This window comes from Peromyscus maniculatus, chromosome 6 (genome assembly GCF_049852395.1).
Source record: "Peromyscus maniculatus bairdii isolate BWxNUB_F1_BW_parent chromosome 6, HU_Pman_BW_mat_3.1, whole genome shotgun sequence".
Classification (NCBI taxonomy): Eukaryota; Metazoa; Chordata; class Mammalia; order Rodentia; family Cricetidae; genus Peromyscus; species Peromyscus maniculatus.
The window spans coordinates 118098342-118105999 of NC_134857.1; positions in this window are offsets into that span (position 1 = coordinate 118098342).

Consider the following 7658-nt stretch of genomic DNA (forward strand, 5'->3'; position numbering starts at 1 on the left):
AGGGCCTGATCCAGCTGGGAGCCCCTCAGTCTTTGGTTCATAGTTCATGTGTTTCCATTCATTTGGCTATTTTTTTTTCAATAATTGAGTAAAACTGAAATTTATTATATGCCACAGTCGTCCTACGGACCTCCATGCTATATATATATATATAGCCTCTATGGTTCTATGGGTTGTGGTCTGATTGTTCATTTTATATCTAGAATCCACCAATGAGTGAGTACATACCATAACTGTCTTTCTGGGTTTGGGTTACCTCACTCAGGATGATATTTTCTAGTTCCATCCATTTGCCTGCAAATTTCATGCTTTCATTGTTTTTCTCTGCTGAGTAGTACTCCATTGTGTATATGTACCACATTTTTTTCATCCATTCTTCCGTTGATGGGCATCTAGGTTGTTTCCAGGTTCTGGCTATTACAAATAGTGCTGCTATGAACATAGCTGAGCATGTATCTTTATGGTATGTATCAGCATTCTTTGGGTATATGCCCAAGAGTGGGATGGCTGGGTCTTGAGGTAGTTTGATTCCTAATTTTCTGAGAAACCGCCATACTGATTTCCATAGTGGTTGTACAAGTTTACATTCCCACCAACAGTGGAGGAGTGTTCCCTTTGCTCCACATCCTCTCCAACATTGGTTGTCATTGGTGTTTTTGATCTTAGCCATTCTAACAGGTGTAAGGTGGTATCTCAGAGTCGTTTTGATTTGCATTTCTCTGATGATTAAGGATGTTGAGCATTTCTTTAAATGTCTTTCAGCCATTTGTAGTTCTTGTTTTGTGAATTCTCTGTTTAGCTCTTTAGCCCATTTTTTAATTGGACTGTTCAGAGCTTTGATGTCTAGTTTCTTGAGTTCTTTATATATTGTGGAGATCAATCCTCTGTCAGATGTGGGGTTGGTGAAGATCTTTTCCCAATCTGTTGGCTGTCTTTTTGTCTTATTGACTGTGTCTTTTGCCCTGCAAAAGCTTCTCAGTTTTGAGAGGTCCCATTTATTAATGGTTGTGCTCAGGGTCTGTGCTGTCGGTGTTTTATTTAGGAAATGGTCTCCAGTGCCAATGCGTTCAAGAGTGCTTCCTATCTTCTTTTCTATTAAGTTTAGTGTAACTGGATTTATGTTTAGGTCTTTGATCCACTTGGACTTGAGTTTTGTGCATGGTGACAGATATGGATCTATTTGTAATCTTTTACATATTGACATCCAGTTATGCCAGCACCATTTGTTAAAGATACTTTCTTTGTTCCATTGTATAGTTTTGGCTCCTTTGTCAAAAACCAGGTGTTCATATGTGCATGGATTAATGTCAGGGTCTTCAATTCGATTCCATTGGTCCGTATGTCGGTTTTTATACCAGTACCAAGCTGTTTTTATTACTATAGCTCTATAGTAGAGTTTGAGGTCCGGGATGGTGATGCCTCCAAGGGTTGCTTTATCGTATAGGATTCTTTTAGCTATCCTGGGTCTTTTGTTTTTCCATATAAAGTTGAGTATTTTTCTTTCCAAGTCTGTGAAAAATTGTGTTGGGATTTTGATGGGGATTGCATTGAATCTGTAGATTGCTTTTGGTAAGATTGCCATTTTTACTATAGGGTCTCAGTATGCAGTCCTGGCTGGCCTGGAACTCATAGAGATCCTCTTGACTCTGAGAGGCAACTGCTGTTTCTGCCTGGGAGTCCAATGATATCCACGTCAGAAGATGGTTTATTCATTATTGAGATGCTCAGATGTGGGACAGAAGTAGTCAGCAATCTGTCAGTTTGTTGTGGCTGGAGATGTCCAAAGGAATGTTGATGATATCCAGGTGTCCTTCCATTAGTGACTTCACCCCTTATCCCCAGGTTTTTCCTCTTTTTGCAAGACCCTGAGCTTTTCCCTGGAATTGAAGGATATGTTCTCAGTCTCTTCCATCCAGAGAAGCTGAAGTGGCCTAAGGTAACACAGATACTCTGCCTGCCTTCCTGGAGGAATTGGTTGATGCTTAGTCTGAATTTGAAACAACTGAGCAGTAAGAACAAATTCATACTGTCACTTTCTCTGAAACCTAATCCCAAGCTCTTCATTTCAGGTTTGGTGGATATCCACATAGGAATTTTCCACAGATTCATATGTAATATGTTTTCTAATCTTTTGACTATTCGAAATTATTCTGGTTTTTCTTGCATTCCAAGAAACGTTGAATAGGTATAAGTGGTTTGGCATTCTCTGGTTGTAGTGTTTTTCTAGAAAACAGTAATCACTGGGGTGGAGAACTTGCTCCCTGGTTAAGAGAACTGGCTGCTACTCAGAGAATCCAGGTTTGGTTCTCAGCACCACATGGTAGCTCACAACTGTGTGTTAACTCCTAGTTTGAGGAGATAAAATGCTCTCTTCTGGCGTCTGCAGATGTAGCACTACTACACACGTAGTACACAGACATAAATGCAGATAAAATGGATAAAACATTTGTTTTTATCTAAGTTGTTCTGTTTACCAACAAAAACTCAGGAGTCAGATATTGGGGTGAAAATGTGCTAGATCAGAGAAACAACCACCTGACTTTCCTTTTTGGCCAGACACAAAACAAGAGAGCATCTCTCCTTCTGTCCCAAACCAAAAAGGACCAGGAATCTCCAAGTCCCTCCCTGCTCCTTCCTGTGCATCTCTCTATCCTTCTTCCCAGGTCCTCTGTCCTCTATGGCTAATTCTTTTCAACTAGTTGCTGGCTCTGCTTCCTGATCTAAGGTTAATTTTATTACACAGTCTCAAAGTTTTACAGTGCCATCAAATATCCCACAAACATTAAATTAATTACATTTAATAAACTGGGGGGAAAATAGTCAACCTTTAATCCCAGCACTCAGGAGGCAGAAGCAGGCAGATCTCTGAGTTTGAGGCCAGCCTGGTCTACAGAGCTGACTTAGAGGCGTTCAGTCATAATCCCACAGATGGTAGCTTCTTCCCATTGGCTCCTCAGCCCAGCAGGACAGCCAGGAATATACAGAGAACCCTGTCTTGAAAAAACCAAAAGAAAAAATAATACTATTTGGTGATTCTTGACATTTAAAATTGCAGTCAAGCTAAGGTTATAGCTTAGTGGTAGAGTCTTGCCTAGCATGTACAAGGTCCTAGGCTTAATCCTCAGTACAATAAGTAAATGTATACATATATTTCATTAAAAATTTTTTTGGGGGTTGGAGAGATGGCTCAGTGGTTAAGAGTACTGACTGTTCTTTCAGAGGTCCTGAGTTCAATTCCCAGCAACCACATGGTGGCTCATAACCACCTGTAATGAGATCTGGTGCCCAATTCTGGCCTGCAGGGACACATGCAGACAGAACACTGTATGTATAATAAATAAATACATCTTTTAAAAAAATTTTTTTGTTCTGATAGCAGTAATATAAAATATTTGTTGTCTTAGTTTGGGTTTATATTGCTAAGAAGAGACACCGTGGCAACTCCTTTTTTTTTTTATGTATATAGTGTTCTATCTGCATGTTTGGCTGCAGGCCAGAAGAGGGCACAGGATCTCATTACAGGTGGTTGCTGGGAATTGAACTCAGGACCAATGGAAGAGCAGCCAGTGATCTTAACCACTGAACTATCTCTCCAGCCCCGACCGTGGCAACTCTTATAAAGGCAAACATTTCATTGGGGTGGCTTACAGTTCAGAGGCTCCGTCCATTATTATCATCATGGCGGAAGCAGGGCAGTGTGCAGGCAGACATGGGGCTGGAGAGGAGCTGAGAGTTCTGCATCTGGATCCACAGGCAACAGGGAGTGACAGAGACACATTAGGCCTGGCTTGAGCTCCTGAGATCTCAAGGCCTGCAAACACTGACACTTCCACCAACAAAGCCACACCTCCTAATAGTGCAACTCCCTATGGGCCTATGGGGGTTATTTTTATTCAAATCACTGTACTTGTGTACATTGAAATATATTCGTCAAAGATAAAAATTGAGTATTCATTTTCATGTTTCAAAAAGTAGTCTTGCCGGGCGTTGGTGGCGCACGCCTTTAATCCCAGCACTCGGGAGGCAGAGCCAGGCGGATCTCTGTGAGTTTGAGGCCAGCCTGGGCTACCAAGTGAGTTCCAGGAAAGGCGCAAAGCTACACAGAGAAACCCTGTCTCTAAAAACCAAAAAAAAAAAAAAAAAAAAAAAAAAAAAAAAAAAAGTTAGTCTTTTCAAAAAAATCACTTGTGTTTTGTCTGCATATCAGAAGAGGGCATTGGATCCCATGGGACTAGAGTTAGGGCTACCTGTGAGCCTCCATGTGAGTGTTGGAAATTGGATCTGGTACTAGTGCTCTTAACCACTGAGCCATCTCTCCAGCACCTTCAAAAAGTTCCTTTAAATTGTTAAAAGGTCTGGAGAGATGGCTCAGAGGTTAGGGGCACTGGCTGCTCTTCCAGAGGTCCTAAGTTCAATTCTCAGCAACCACATGATGGCTTACAACCATCTATAATGAGATCTGGTGCCCTCTTCTGACATGTAGGTAAACATGCTGGCAGAACACTGCATACATAATAAATGTCTTAAAAATTATTTTTGCCGGGCGTTGGTGGCGCACGCCTTTAATCCCAGCACTCGGGAGGCAGAGCCAGGTGGATCTCTGTGAGTTCGAGGCCAGCCTGGGCTACCAAGTGAGCTCCAGGAAAGGCGCAAAGCTACACAGAGAAACCCTGTCTCGAAAAACCAAAAAAAAAAAAAAAAAAAAAAAAAATTATTTTTTAAAATTAAGATACAACATGAATATAATGAATGTTTTAGTTTAAGTAGAAATTTAAGTAAAAGTTTAATTTCCTGAAACTTTAATTTCTCTAAACTCTAAGTGTTATTAAATGGTTTATATAAATAAAACTATGCAATTTTAATGTTCAGTGTTTGTCTTGTTGATAATGTAAAGGGTCAGCTGTTCACTTTATACATTCATTTTCTCAGTTTCCCTCCCTCCCTCCCTCTCTTCATCCTACTTGCTCCCCACTCTTCCTCCTCTTCCCTTTCTCCCTCCTCCCTTCCTTCCTTCCTGCTGGTAATCAAATTCAGGGCAGGCAAGTTTTCTATTACTAAGCTATATCTTCAACCCTTTTTTTTTTTTTTTTTTTTTTTGAGACAGTCCTACAGTATGGCTTAGACTGGCCTTGAAATTCATTATTTAGCCCAAACTGGTCTAAAACCAATGGTCCTCCTGACTCAGCCTCCTAACTGCTGGCATTCCAGGCATGTTCCACCATGTTCAACTACACATTACTTCTAGAACTGTATAGAAACAAATGAGTAATAGTGGATATTGTAAAGTACTGAACTTTGGTTACTTGATGTGAATACTATTAGCAGTTCATTTTCTGTTTTCAAAATCTTGTTTCCATTGGTCTCTATTTATGTCATAACAGTGCTACTATTTCACATTGCCTAGTATCTTCCAAGTCATTAAATTGTTGCTCCATCTCCAATTTATTTCCAGTGGGTTACATAAACAGCTTAAGGTTTACAAGGGTTACCTTAAGCTTCCTAGTTGGTGCTGCCTGTCACATAGTATGTCATCAACAGGCTCATACCCTGGAACCTTATCCCTTGGCTCAGACAATGGAAGTCGGACTTCTGCACTGTGGACTTGTGTTTTTCTTTGAAATAAGCAGGCAGTCTGTGGGGTGGTGCTTTGCTATGTCTCTGTCTTCTCCAGTGACTTACCTAGTGCTTGAGCATGCTGTGGGATGTGCTTCTGTACACTGAATATGCATTGCTCTCACTGGTTGATAATAAAGCTGTTTGGCCAATGGTGAGGCAGAATAATGTTAGGCAATACAATCAAACTGAGGATGGAGATGAAAAAGGGCAGAGTTGGGGCAGACGCCAGCCAGTCACCGAGGAAGCAAGATATGTAAAAAATAAGGTGACAAGCCATGAGCCCACGTGGCAAAGCATAGATAAGAAATATGGGTTAATTTAAATGTAAGAGCTGGCTAATAATAAGCCTGAGGCATCGGCCAAGCATATATAATTAATATAAACCTCTGAGTGGTAATTTGGGAAGTGACTGCCAGTGACTCGGGCATACAGGACAGAAAGCTCCACCTCTGATTACATGAACATTCTTGTCTGAATCATGCCATGAGGACTTGGATAAAGGACGAAATCATTCCTTCTATGTGTCTTAGATGACATTTTTCTATAAAGAATTTTCCTTCATTACTGAAAGCTTATATTTCTTCCCTAAAGTCAAGATCAACATTTAACTTATGTATGTATGTATGATGTATTTAATTTCTGTGGGTGTTTTATCTGCATGAATATCTGTGTATCATATGCATGCAACATTTTATTGTTGTTATTATTGTGTGTGTACATGTGCCTTGTAGCACAACTTTGGGGAGTCAGTTTTTCTTTCCACCGTATTGGTCCCAGGAACAAACTCAGGTTATCAGGTTTGGTGGCAACTGCCCTTCCATGCCTAAGCCATCTTGCTGGCCTCTTGTTGGGTTTTTGCCTAATTTTGCTATGCTTACAGAATGAGTTTGTGTTTGTTACTTTTCTTTTGCTGTGATAAGACACCATAACCAAGGCAACTTAAAGCAAATAGAGTTTATTTGGGCTAGAGTCCATGACCATCACGGCAGGAAGCATGGTGGCATGCAGGCAGGCAGGCAGACAGGTATGATTTTGGAGGAGTAGCTGAGAGTTTACATCTTTGTCTGCATGCAGAAGGAAAAAAGGAATGGTGAGGGCCTTTGAAAACTTTTTTATTTTGAAAGCCAGCTCTCAGTGATACACCTCCAACAAGGTCCTCATCCTAATCCTTCCCAAACAATTCCAACAACTGGGAAACAAGCATTCAAATATATGAGCCTATGGGTGCCATTCTCTTTCAAACCACCACAAAGTTGTAAGTTTTTCCTCATTTTTCTATTCTCCGGAAGAATTTGGATGGTTGGGATTATTTCTGCCTGAATATTTGAAACAACTCATTTTGCTGCCTCTATAGAGGCTTGGATACCTACCTTTTCCAGGTGTGGTGGATTCGTAATGATGGACTCTTATTCCACTGGCAACAGGACCTTCACTTTTACACATTTGTTACATTGCATTTTTTTCTTGACATTTGTTCATTTAAATCAGATTTTCATCTGCTTATCTTTGTTAGTGTTTTAGACTATGATGTGGGATCATCCGAAGTTCTCATCTTACCATGCTTTCATCTTGATTTGATCCAACAGGTTCATCAGTTTTATTAATAAAGAACCAACATTTTCTTCCCCAACACTCTTGTATATTTGTTTTGTCCCATGCATTTTCTCATGTTTACATTCCTCTCCTTTTAGTTCTGAACTTCTGAAGATTTGTGCTGAGCTGTTTTATCTTTCGTTCTTTTTTTCTAATATAAAATTCCCTTTTTTCCTCGGGACCTTTGGGGCTATGAGACTGAAGTACTGCCTACTGTGTTTAAAGGGTGCTGGCTAAATTCCCTTACTTTAAAATATAAAATTCAATGCAATATTAATCAAAATGGTGATGGAAATTGTGCAGAGTAACAGTGATTTAATTATATATGGAAATAAAAATTTAAGGATGGACAAGACACTCCTAAAAAAGAACTTGTGTAGAGAACTTGTTTGGCCAAGCATTGGGATTTATTTTAACATCGTGGGAACTTTAAAATGGTGAGTTTTGGG